At 40.8% G+C, this 13846-nt stretch overlaps 1 long non-coding RNA gene across 1 annotated transcript in view; it reads left to right on the top strand.

Moving 5' to 3' along the window:
- The window catches only part of LOC132871259 (uncharacterized), an 85577-nt gene extending 79332 nt beyond the window's left edge, over positions 1-6245 (top strand). The window contains exon 3 of the long non-coding RNA XR_009651281.1: positions 5998-6245. This is a non-coding gene — a long non-coding RNA (uncharacterized LOC132871259). The remainder of the gene's footprint in view (positions 1-5997) is intronic.
- The last annotated feature ends 7601 nt before the right edge of the window (positions 6246-13846 follow it).

The following is a 13846-nucleotide window of genomic DNA, read 5'->3' as shown; positions in this document are numbered from 1 at the left end:
TGAAGTGTCAGCCAGGTGTCAGCGCCGCCATTTTGAAAACTGTTTTCCAAATTGCACAAAAACGAGTTTAAATGACGATTACTGCCTACTTTTTTCAAACTTTCCTGATTGCTATCAAAACAAACAAAACTTCTGGCTTGATTACGTCAGCATCGAAAGTGGGCGTGTGCGTCTTTTGACAACGTTGGCAGATGTTGGTCACTTTGATTTCCGCTGTATGTTTTACTTCCGTCCTACGATGTCTCGCACAGGTCTCAACGAATCTCGTTTACGGCCATTGCTTTGACATATGGACTGATATATTACAGAGCATATTTCAAACACTCATAACTTGCTATAACAGTGACAAAATAGCGATCAAAAATGCATTCCTATATTTAATAAAATGAGATAAATCGAATTTGGATAATTAAAAATTTACCTTCAGTTCTCCTTTAAATTACGTATTTGGCTAGCGAGCTGATCGAACATTAGCTAGCTAATCACAATTAAACAATTATTAAAGGATACAGTTAGCAAAGGATGTGTAATTCTTTCTGGGTATGTGAAAGAATGTTGTAGATGTCCATGGCGTACTAATAAAAATTTCAAACACACAGAAACAGAACCTCCTACAGACTTTTTTACATGTGAAAGGAAGCATGCTTATCCTTCCAGGCTTAACCTCATATCAGTAAGGCATGGGGAAGCCTGACAAACACAAGTGTACCAAAACAACCTAATTCATTCTGCACATGCACACATTGTTTCAGGATGCTGGCTCGGATGGTGTAACGCCTGTCAAAACAGCTCTGTTTACATGCAGGTGCATTGAGTTAAAGGTCAGGGTTTATATATATAAAATCACAATTGCAGTGAAAAGGAAAACTACAGATTAGTACCAGTGAAAGGGGTTCAACATGGCCGATCATGTAACTGGTGTAACGGGTTGCTGTCACAGGAGATTACTTATCACACCCACAACCTGAGTCACCAATCATAGACGCACTCACAAACACATGCCAGTCACGCACACATTTACTCATGTGACTGGTTTTCGGAGAGTCCTGCCAGAGTATACAGAGAATCGTACAATAAACAGCATCATATTGTGTAGCTTTTACACAATATAAAGTGGGCTGTCTGAAAAAAAAAAAGATAAATATGCAATTAGCGCTTTTGAAAAATAGCCTTCGCTTTTTTGCTTTGTAACAGATGGCTTTGGCCAAGGCTATGAGACCAAAAAACCACAACACTTCTGATTGAAACCACGTGTGTTGGGGTGTCTGGGTGGGTGAGTGGGGTGTTGGATGCGAAAGAAATGTGAAATGTCTTGTCAGGTTGAAATCTGGCACAGATGTGGACTGGACATATGGAGATTCTGAATACTGTTTACTGCATGACTGGAATGAAGAGTTGGGATCTTCCGAGAGAAAGAGAGAAAGAGAGAGAGCTCTTACTTTAATGAAGGAGTGTTATTTAATGGGAACGTACAGGGAACTGTTAACCACCGAGTGCGTCATGAGGGTGTTTTACAGAACAAGGCCAGGGAACAAGCTGCAAAGACATCAACACTTTTATATTTCTCTCACACAGGGATTCATAAACTCGCACACACTCACTTACACACCCGTCACACACACTCGCATGTAAACGCCTGGCTCCAGTGCAACCTGGATCTACCACTGTCTAATCTTGTCCCTAGACGTACCCCAATGCAAAGGTTCCCTTTGGATAGTTCAGGTTGTTTATTTTTTTCTTCTAAAAAGGTTCTACTTGGAGAACAGTTCTATATACAGTACGAGTCAAAAGTTTGGACACGCCTACTCATTCATAGGCTTTTCTGCAGTTTGTATTTTGACTATTTTCTACTGAAGGATTCAAAACTACTATGAAATAACACATGGAATATATATGGAATTATGTGGTCAACAAAAAAAGTCTAAAAAAAAAAAACACCTAAATATGTTTCATATTTTAGATTCTGCAAAGCACACCCTTGAGTGTTTTATTCCTTATGACATTCTAGAACAGCTGTTATTCTATCCACATTCACTGGATATGAGCAATCGCGTGCTCTGATTGGCTACTCTACTACTAGGATATCAGCTCATATACCGTGAGTAGAGAAAAACAAAATGGTGGAGCGTGGTGCTGAACCAACTGAGGACAAAATCAAAACTCTACTCAAAAACAAAACCTCAAAAATACAAAAAAAGGAACAAAATATGGAATAAAAGTATTTCACCGTAAGAACGTATCTTTTTTTTATTTTTCAAGAATTATTATCTCATTCTCATTATCTCTAGCCTCTTTCACCGGTTTATTTACATTCGAAGTAGAGGACAGAATTTTCAGTCCCGCTCCCGCCCACTCCCGCATTATGCCGTCCCGCTCCCGCAAAGAATTATGATTTTCAGTCCCGCTCCCGCCCGCGCCTGCCATAGTTTGTCCTGCTCCCACCCGCAAATCCCGCATGATGCAGACGTTCGCGTTATTTCTCACGAAAGTTCTTGTCATTGGCTTGGGGAATTAAACATGCTGAGCTTAGCTGACCGATCCTTCACCTAGTGCACGTAGCGAGGGTGCGCGTTGTCAGGCGGCATGCGCAGCTGAGGCTTTACAGAGATAGTCTGCTCTTCTGCCATGATCGGAGATCTCAAACACGGAAGAGCGGAAAGGAATCGGAAACGTACGCGAGATTAGACCACATCTGCAAATTTAGGCATCTTAAAATGTTTTTATTAATGCCAAATAAAATATCCAGCACAAATTATATATGATAGACATAAATTAATAATTTATACATTTTATTTTAAACACGTTTTTAGTTAGCGGGACTGCCGCTTATCACCTCTCCCACCCGCTCCCGCATTGTGCACTCCCCCTCCTGCCCGCGCCCGCAATGAGCTTTCAAAATTTGTCCCACGCTGCGCTGCTTTGCATCGGGTCCCGTGGGACTCCCGCGGGAGTGCAGGGCTCTAATTCAAAGTGGAAATGATTTTGTTGGACCTTTTGTATAAAGATTTTATTTATCGAATTTGCAAAAAATAAAAATAAAAATGCTCTGTTTCTCAAAATCCAGTGAATGTGGATAGAATAAAACAGTTATTCCACTCAATCTCATCGTACACGGCCTATAGCCGATTCGGTGCTACATGTCCTTTGGCTATCGGCTCATGTACGACTTGATTTCGTGGAATAACTGTTAATTGTAATGCATATGTTAATGGTAGCTTGTAGCAAAAATGAGTTGTAAACAATCATTCAGTCAAACATTATAGACAGTAATGATAACTCTTCTCACTCATATCTTCTTGTTCTTCTTCTTCACCCATCCAGTGTGTTCTGGGTTAGATCCCTTTCCTAGAGTTCTTGGCTAAATAAGTACAGCTGTCTACCCACTCCTCTGCTGCACTGCTTTTGGTCATGGACAACTTCGAGTAGCCAAATATCCTAACCTGCATGTCTTTGGACTGTGGGGGAAACCGGAGCACCTGGAGGAAACCCACAGAGACACAGGGAGAACATGCAAACTCCACACAGAAAGGCCCTCGCCGGCCACGGGGCTCGAACCCAGAACCTTCTTGCAGTGAGGTGACAGTGCTAACCACTGTCACTCATATTACTGGATGTAAACTGTTAAAGTACATATCCTGGACTTTATTAATTTCGTGTTTTTTTTATATGAAAGTATGTCCGTTTACACACTCATCCAGAAGGGTAATTTTGCACAAGGCCATCTGTCTACAGCAGAAAAAAATAAAATAACAAAACGCGTCTGGAAAAATCCCAAGGGAGTCTGGAGCCAGATTCGTGACGTCACCTGCGGAAGCGCCAGCAGGCTGCGCGAGCTTCCACGGTTTCAGTGCACAGCCTGTGTAGACCAAGTTTACCAGCTAGCGATTTTGCATTGAAATATGGAATTGTCACCTGAGTGCAATGTTACTTCACCTTTGGATGAAGAATATAATGAGATGTCAGAATTGGGGCTTCATCTGTTTGGATTTGATGATAATTCAAGTAGTGAAGACGACAGAGACAACACCAGGAATGTAAATAATACGGTCGTTTTCTCATAAACAAACCAGCGCTGACAGAAGGAGGTGTCCCGCACGTGACGTCATGAAAATCAATGTTTCCTGGGAAATCCAAATGCAAAGTTTTTTCAGAGGCGGACCAATTCGCCTCAAATGGCTTGATTTCAACTGAAATTTTCTGGTATTGCGCAAGGTAAAAAAAATTGCACAAAATGCAAAATGTGACAGACATTTGACCAAAGTTTAATATAAAATAGGAGAATTACATTGATCTTGCTCCTGAATTTACCTGTGATATGCACCTCGGACCTGCTTGATCCATCCTGGTGCCCTGTGTCTGGTTGGAGTCTCATCGCATCGCTCCTGTGAAGGATGGCCCCATGAGAACAGTTGAGGGTTATACCTGGAGGACGCTCTGGACTCTTACAGTAATGCTTTTATGGCTGAGGACTACAGTTGACTTGCTAACTTTAGGACTGCAGTTGTCATAAGCAGTTTTGCACTCAAGTTTCCATCAATGAAGAGTTTATAACATCAACGAAACTGTCTTCATGTTAAAACTGTTAACGTTATAGTCATGCTGTCTGTTGTTGCCCAAATGAGGATGGGTTCCCTTTTGAGTCTGGTTCCTCTCGAGGTTTCTTCCTCATGTCGTCTGAGGGAGTTTTTCCTTGCCACCGTCGCCACAGGCTTGCTCATTGGGGATAGATTAGGGACAAAATTAGCTCATGTTTTAAGTCGTTCAAATTCTGTAAAGCTGCTTTGCGACAATGTTTATTGTTAAAAGCGCTATACAAATAAACTTGACTTGACTTGACTTTAAGGCAGCTCATGACCATAACCATGACCTAATGGTTAGAGAAGCAGCTTTGGGACAGAAAGGTCGTCGGGTCGATTCCTGGACCCACAGGAATGGCTGGCATGCCACCTAACCCCAAACTGCTCTCCAGGCTGCTCTGGGTATGTTGTACCGTACATCACTCTGGATAAGAGTGTTTGCTAAATATAATGTAATGACAGTACTGTACATGATTGACATCCTCCATTACATGTTTATAGCGTGCTTATGATGCAGGGTTGAAGTAAAACATTACCATTTCTTTGAGTAATTTAACCAGGACTTGAAAAACAAATATACAAACATACAAGGTATTCTAGGGAAAAGGGAAGGGTGGACTCCTCTCCTTCGAACACAATCCCATCCCCCATCCCCCCGCCTCCTGCTCCTTTTCCTCCCAAACAGGATGTTTGATGGATTGTGTGTGGTGACCGAGCAGATGTGAACCGAGAGCTCTTTCTTGGAAAGTTATTTAAGGTGAGATAAAGTTATCAGCGCTCCACTCCTGATACTTCTCGCAAGACTAACATTAATTTACTGTGCGATCCCTTGCCCGAGGAGTTTATTAAACACGGCGAGAAAGCCAATATCATCAATAAAAGTGCACTGCATCTTCCAAGAAGCAATTCATTTTAACTTTCTGCCATAACTTGTGTCTTAATGAGATGTGGGAGATGTGCGTGTGTTTGGAGAGTGAAACGTAAATGGCAGTAACTTGGCTTGTTTTGTGACGATTCCCAAACTGTACAAACTGAATCGGGGGGGAAGAGGAATAACAGTCACTGGGAGGTTTATGCAGTACACTGGACTCCAATAATATCCACTATACACTCTAATACTTATTATCTAGTAACTACATTGAAGTGCAAAAGTTTGTATCCCTGTTTGTTTTCCTGTTGAAACCCAAATTTTTATAGCAGTTGACTCGAAACCAGCAGATGTCTTTATTATTTGAATGAACATCATTAAGGCATCCAGTATATAAGCCAAGTGTAGAATGTGTTTATATAAATAAAGTGTTTACTTTATTCGTCTTATTCATGGCATGAAAGTCCAGGCTAAACCGCTCAAGACTTAAGACTAAATGGAAGTCAGGAAAAGCGCTATCTCACCTAAAATGGAAACTATTTCCTTTCACAGAGCCGGAGAAGAGGATAATAAGATATCAGTGTGTTTAAGGAGAACATGCTGAACCGAGAAAACTGTCATCCAGATGAGAAACAAATACAGATCCAAAGACACGATGAGCAAGTGGAAGAAAAAACATCTGAACAAAACCGCAGGAACAAAAATGAGACCTAAATGAGACAAAAAGAATAACAAGTGGAATAATATTAATATTATTTTAATGACTGTACGTTGATTCTATTTGTAAGCACTTATTATTGTTTGCCTTTATACAATTTCATTTTTGACTGCTATTATGTTTCATTATTTCTCTGTTTTTTTACTTCACGTGTTGTTTTTATTGTATTTACAAATATCTTTTTATCATTTGTCCATTTTTTAACATCATCCTATGACAATAAATCAAAGTTCTGTCAAAAAAAAAAAACTTCCATGAAATGTCTTGTAGATATCATTTTGAATTGGGGTGCACAAACTTTTGCATTCAGCTTAAAAAAATTATAATATCATTTGAATGGTATTTTGTTATGAGAGTGAGGAGTGGAAGTGGAGACCGGAACTCAGGACAGGTGTGTGTGTGTGTGTGTGTGTGTGTGTGTAACAGATAGTGAGGATCTTCAATTACAGCCAGCCTGTACTTGTAGCTAAACACCTGCTGATGAGATGTCATAACCTGACAACATTTTGGAGCCACACACACACACACACACACACATATATATTTAAAGAGCACTAATAGCCTCGCCTCATTTACTCCTTATGGTCAAGCACCTCACAGCTTTGAAGTTCCACCACATGATCACAGAGCGTGAGCGGCCTGAGGGATTAATCCGCATCCGCACTGGACACTTCAGCATCGCTAATGACAGGGAGCCTGTAATCACCACAGCGGGCTGATCATCAAAGGAAATGTAAATCGGCCTTCCTGACATTCAAAGTGTATATGTGAGGCTTATGTAAAAAAAAAAAAAAAATTATATATATTTTTAAAAGCTCTAAATGATATAAATGAAATCACAGTGGGACTTTGACAGATAACAGGTGTGAGATAATAAACCATTAAACAATAATTTACTTTATTAATCATGTAAAAAGCTTGTTATCTTTCTCGGATAGCTTTAGGACTGCAAGATGAACATGTACTCAAGTCCACATTACTGAACAGGTACAGAAAACTAGAATGAATCCAGAACTGACTCTGATGCTCAGACTCGTACGGTGCTCATAAGCTCCTGTTTACACAAAATGCACTTTTTGACTATACAGAGTACAGTTATAGAAAGATAAACGATTTATAATCACACTATCCAGTGTCACCCAGATGAGGATGGGTTCCCTTTTGAGTCTGGTTTCTTCCTCATGTCTTCTCAGGAAGTTTTTCCTTGCCAAAATCACCTCTTAATCATTAGGGACAAATTTGTATATATATATATATATATATACTGTACACTACCATTCAAAAGTTTGGGGTCACTTTGAAATGTCCTTATTTTTGAAAGAAAAGCACTGCTCTTTTCAATGAAGATCACTTTAAACTAATCAGAAACACACTCTATACATTGCTAATGTGCTAAATGACTATTCTAGCTGCAAATGTCTGGTTTTTGGTGCAATATCTCCATAGGTGTATAGAGGCCCATTTCCAGCAACTATCACTCCAGTGTTCTAATGGTACAATGTGTTTGCTCATTGCCTCAGAAGGCTAATGGATGATTAGAAAACCCTTGTACAATCATGTTAGCACAGCTGAAAACAGTTGAGCTCTTTAGAGAAGCTATAAAACTGACCTTCCTTTGAGCAGATTGAGTTTCTGGAGCATCACATTTGTGGGGTCGATTAAATGCTCAAAATGGCCAGAAAAATGTCTTGACTATATTTTCTATTCATTTTACAACTTATGGTGGTAAATAAAAGTGTGACTTTTCATGGAAAACACAAAATTGTCTGGGTGACCCCAAACTTTTGAACGGTAGTGTATATATGGAAATGAAATATAATTCTGTAAAGCTGCTTTGTGACAATGTGCTTTATACAATATAATACAATCAGTTGGTTTGCATATATGTGTATATTTAAAGATCTATTGCATCATTTAGATATTTTAACACTAAACAATATTGTAGTATAATTAAATTGATGTATTCTTTGTTTGCAGTCACGCAACTTTTTGCCTCCTGGTTCACTTCTGGTTTCCAAGTGACGGGCAAAGATCAAAGATGGCGTCCAAGCCAAGTACGACTACTTGTGGAACCCGAGTGAAGCAGTACAAACTTTGGGATCTAAAAAAGAAAGAAAGCCTTTCAGGAGCTCTGTCAGACCCTTTTCCTCCTCAGCAGCCATCTCCTGCTCCATGCCCTTTTTTCTTTTTTTGCTGAGATGAGAATTAAACAATGATGTTTTTGTGATGTATGTGTCAGTTATTAGTTACTAGCAGGTTACCCGGCATTGCCTGGGTTTTGCAAAATTCTGGGTTGCCCCCAGACTTCCATGTCAAATTTGTTGAAGATCTGTCGAGAAATGGTGATGTTAACCCAAGACAAACAAAATTCCAAACATCCACCACCCAGGGGCCCACCGGGGACCCCCTGGGGCCCAAATATGGCATTTCTGAGTTCTGCCAAATTGTGGCTATCTCCTGTACCTCCGTGCCAATTTTAGTGAAGAATCTGTCAAGAGTTTGTGCTGATAAATGTAATGTGAAAGGCATTGAGGGAAGAGGTGGGTGGATGTTGTGCCCCCCCCCAGGGACCTCCCTGGGGCCTGTACATGAATTTTGTTTATAGCTGCAAAATTCTGGGTCATTGCACAACCTACTTGCCAAATTTGGTGAATATCCATAGAGAAATGGCAATGTTAGCTCAGGACAAACAAACAAACTTTGCCGATTATTATCTCATCTCATCTCATTATCTCTAGCCGCTTTATCCTTCTACAGCATCGCAGGCAAGCTGGAGCCTATCCCAGCTGACTACGGGTGAAAGGCGGGGTACACCCTGGACAAGTCACCAGGTCATCACGGGGCTGACACATAGACACAGACAACCATTCACACTCACATTCACGCCTACGGTCAATTTAGAGTCACCAGTTAACCTAACCTGCATGTCTTTGGACTGTGGGGGAAACCGGAGCACCCGGAGGAAACCCACGCAGACACGGGGAGAACATGCAAACTCCACACAGAAAGGCCCTCGCCGGCCACGGGGCTCGAATCCGGACCTTCTTGCTGTGAGGCGACAGCACTAACCACTACACCACCGTGCCGCCCCCACCGCTTATTATATAGATAGCATATGTGATTGAGACTAATGGCATTTTGAAACAGATTTAAAAAGTGTTAATAATAAACAGAATAATGTGGTTATTTTGACTTATAAATGTTAAAATAATGACAAATTATCTTTTGACCAGAGGATCTCTTAAGTTTTGTTCCAGAAGTGATGAGCAAAATAAAGTCTGAAGCCAAGACAAAAGTCACAGCTGTAAATGTTCATGTCCATCTTTGCGCTGTCTGTGTCCACAACAGATATACACTACCGTTCAAAAGTTTGGGGTCACCCAGACAATTTTGTGTTTTCCATGAAAAGTCACACTTTTATTTACCACCATAAGTTGTAAAATGAATAGAAAATATAGTCAAGGCATTTTTCTGGCCATTTTGAGCATTTAATCGACCCCACAAATGTGATGCTCCAGAAACTCAATCTGCTCAAAGGAAGGTCAGTTTTATAGCTTCTCTAAAGAGCTCAACTGTTTTCAGCTGTGCTAACATGATTGTACAAGGGTTTTCTAATCATCCATTAGCCTTCTGAGGCAATGAGCAAACACATTGTACCATTAGAACACTGGAGTGAGAGTTGCTGGAAATGGGCCTCTATTGAGGTATTTCACCTGACGTCACAGGGTCACGTGACGCCCCGGTGTCCACCATTTTGAACGTCAAGCTAGTTAATGTCAACAACAGTAGCTAGTATGTTACTGTAGCAATGTTTACGTTCAGTCATTTGGATGACTGTTAAAACCTTTCAGTCTCAAGTTTTTCCTTTACTGGATTTACTAGTTTACTGAGCTAGCGCGCCGGCCGCCGGCAGAGGCTAGCGTGCGCCGGCCGCCGGCAGAGGCTAGCGCATGCCGGCAGAGGCTAGCGCGCTAGCTCCCAGCTTGCCCGAGCGCGCTAGCTCAGTAAACTAGTAAATCCAGTAAAGGAAAAACTTGAGACTGAAAGGTTTTAACAGTCATCCAAATGACTGAACGTAAACATTGCTACAGTAACATACTAGCTACTGTTGTTGTTGACATTAGCTAGTGCTAACAGCTAGCTGCTAGTACACTGCTACAACTACACCGACCCTAATAATACAGTTCTTGGTCATTGCCTGGTAACAGCAAATTTATAACGGGCAATGTCTCGCCCAGTAAATGCCCTACGTTGCTGGATAGTGAAGGTGTTTTCTGCATCTCACTCCTTTTTCTTTTATGTTTTTCGTTTGTCGCCTTCCTCGCATTCAAACTGATTCGAGCCGTGCCGTCCAAAATGGCAGCATCACATGACTTGGTCACGTGAGTGAAATACCTCAATACACCTATGGAGATATTGCACCAAAAACCAGACATTTGCAGCTAGAATAGTCATTTACCACATTAGCAATGCATAGAGTGGATTTCTGATTAGTTTAAAGTGATCTTCATTGAAAAGAACAGTGCTTTTCTTTCAAAAATAAGGACATTTCAAAGTGACCCCAAACTTTTGAACAGTAGTGTAGATTTGCTCTTATCTGATTGGTTGTTGCCAATTGTCTGTTGCCCTAATTTGTTGCCCTGTGTCTCACCTGGTTGCCTGTTGCCGGCAACATTGCCCAAAAAGTTGCCCCGTGTATCATCATCTTAAGACGCATCTCTAAAGCTGCAATCCTGGGCTGGGGCTGATGGGACCAAAGCATTCGGAAACATTCCACAGCTCAGGTTATAGAGTGCAGGTGAGCGTTTGGCATGTCAAATGTTTCCTATGCCATCTTAAGAATCTCCATTGAAAATTCAGCAAGGAATGAGCTTGAAGTGTTCCTCAAAGCCAAAATAACTGCAGGTTTGTTTGAGGTCTTAATTACCGCAAGTTTGGTATTTAATGAGGTTGTTTTTTTAAGCGTGAGTGATGGCGAAATGTATGTTGTTTACAAAAGAATTATTTGATAACTTGTCAAGTCTCATACTTATAGACTTGTTCATCTTGTCTCTTCAGTTTACTCAGGTAGTGAAAACTGACATGAGAAATGATTTATTTATTTCTATTCCATGTGGCTTACAATGTGTATACACTGTAAGAGTCTGGTTCTCAGATTGTTCTGCAGTTATATTAGGTATCAAAAGAGGATTACGCTACAGGTCATCCTGAATAGGTGCTTGTTCTACATTTCTAATAATAACACCATGGAAAACAGAGAGGAAACCAAACACACACGGAAGGTCTGCGTGCTTCGACGTCAGTCTTTTAGGCCTTTTGTAATCAATTCCATCGCATAGAAGCAGCTTCCTCACTTAATGGATGTGCTCTTTTCTTGGCAATCTGTAAACAGAATCAGATCTTTGATGTTTCCCATAAGTATGATGCAAACACACAGTGTGTGTGTGTGCACGCACGCATGCATGTGTTTTCAGTCGAGGATAGATTTCCATCTGTCCTCTTTCCCATGCAACACAATGCAGTGTCTAAAGTCTCACAGTAATAGGAGCAGCGCATGAATATCTGTCACTTACACACCGTGCACTTCATACTCGCAACCACAGAAAGTGGAAACGCTCCATAAGTGCTCTCAATATTGCTTACATGAGCACTGAGAGCAGATATTCTTCAATCTCAATAGAGCTTCGAGTGAACAGTGCATTTCATGATCATTGTTTCAGCTGATGGTCTTCGTATAGTTGCCCTTGTTTCTTGGAAAAAAAGGAAAGAAAAAAATAACGGGATCGTCAATGACGGCGTAGCTCACTCCGGCCCTGTCTAGTCCAGAAGGAATGATCTAAAGTGGGCCACCTTGTGCAATGAAAGTTGCAAGCTATATATACTCTAGGAATACCAAACTATTTGCTAGAAAGAATCCAAAATGGTGAGGAATGGACCGAGAAGAAGCGATTTTTGTTGAACTACTCGTTAAGGCTTAATTAGTCCATATCTTCATTAATAATTGCAATTAGGTAAATCTGGGTAGAAGTTATACGCACCCTAGGTACCCCTACCTTCATGCCAGAAAGAATCAAAATCGGTGAAGAATTGAGGGAGAAGAAGTGATTTGCGTGGAAACTGCTCGTTAGGGCTTAATTACTCCATATCTTCATTATTAATTGCAATTATGGAAATTTGTGTAGAAACTACATGCACCCCAGCCAGACCTACCTTCCTGCCAAAAAGAATAAAAATCGGTGAAGAACTGAGAGAGAAGAAGCGATTTTCATGAAATGTAGACGCCGCCGGATGGACAACAGATGACACATGATAGCATAAACTCATCACCAGATAAGCTAATAGTTTTTTTTTTAATACAGTGGTGCTTGAAAGTTTGTGAACCCTTTAGAATTTTCTATATTTCTGCATAAATATGACCTAAAACATCATCAGATTTTCACACAAGTCCTAAAAGTAGATAAAGAGAACCCAGTTAAACAAATGAGACAAAAATATTATACTTGGTCATTTATTTATTGAGGAAAATGATCCAAGATTACATATCTGTGAGTGGCAAAAGTATGTGAACCTCTAGGATTAGCAGTTAATTTGAAGGTGAAATTAGAGTCAGGTGTGAGTGGGCACCCTGTTTTATTTAAAGAACAGGGATCTATCAAAGTCTGATCTTCACAACACATGTTTGTGGAAGTGTATCATGGCATGAACAAAGGAGATTTCTGAGGACCTCAGAAAAAGGATTGTTGATGCTCATCAGGCTGGAAAAGGTTACAAAACCATCTCTAAAGAGTTTGGACTCCATCAATTCACAGTCAGACAGATTGTGTACAAATGGAGGAAATTCAAGACCATTGTTACCCTCCCCAGGAGTGGTCAACCAACAAAGATCACTCCAAGAGTAAGGCGTGTAATAGTCGGCGAGGTCACAAAGGACCCCAGGGTAACTTCTGAGCAACTGAAGGCCTCTCTCACATTGGCTAATGTTAATGTTCATGAGTCCACCATCAGGAGAACACTGAATAACAATGGTGTGCATGGCAGGGTTGCAAGGAGAAAGCCACTGCTCTCCAAAAAGAACATTGCTGCTCGTCTGCAGTTTGCTAAAGATCACGTGGACAAGCCAGAAGGCTATTGGAAAACTGTTTTGTTGACGGATGAGACCAAAATAAAACTTTTTGGTTTAAATGAGAAGCGTTATGTTTGGAGAAAGGAAAACACTGCATTCCAGCATAAGAACCTTATCCCATCTGTGAAATATGGTGGTGGTAGTATCATGGTTTGGGCCTGTTTTGCTGCATCTGGGCCAGGACGGCTTGCCATCATTGATGGAACAATGAATTCTGAATTAGACCAGCAAATTCTAAAGGAAAATGTCAGAACGTCTGTCCATGAACTGAATCTCAAGAGAAGGTGGGTCATCCAGCAAGACAACGACCCTAAGCACACAAGTTGTTCTACCAAAGAATGGTTAAAGAAGAATAAAGTTAATGTTTTGGAATGGCCAAGTCAAAGTCTTGACCTTAATCCAATCGAAATGTTGTGGAAGGGCCTGAAGCGAGCAGTTCATGTGAGGAAACCCACCAACATCCCAGAGTTGAAGCTGTTCTGTACAGAGGAATGGGCTAAAATTCCTCCAAGCCGGTGTACAGGACTGATCAACAGTTACCGGAGACGTTTAGTTGCAGT

The sequence above is a fragment of the Neoarius graeffei genome, chromosome 23 (assembly GCF_027579695.1).
Source record: "Neoarius graeffei isolate fNeoGra1 chromosome 23, fNeoGra1.pri, whole genome shotgun sequence".
NCBI classification, from domain to species: domain Eukaryota; kingdom Metazoa; phylum Chordata; class Actinopteri; order Siluriformes; family Ariidae; genus Neoarius; species Neoarius graeffei.
This window is presented reverse-complemented; position numbering and strand designations above follow the sequence as displayed.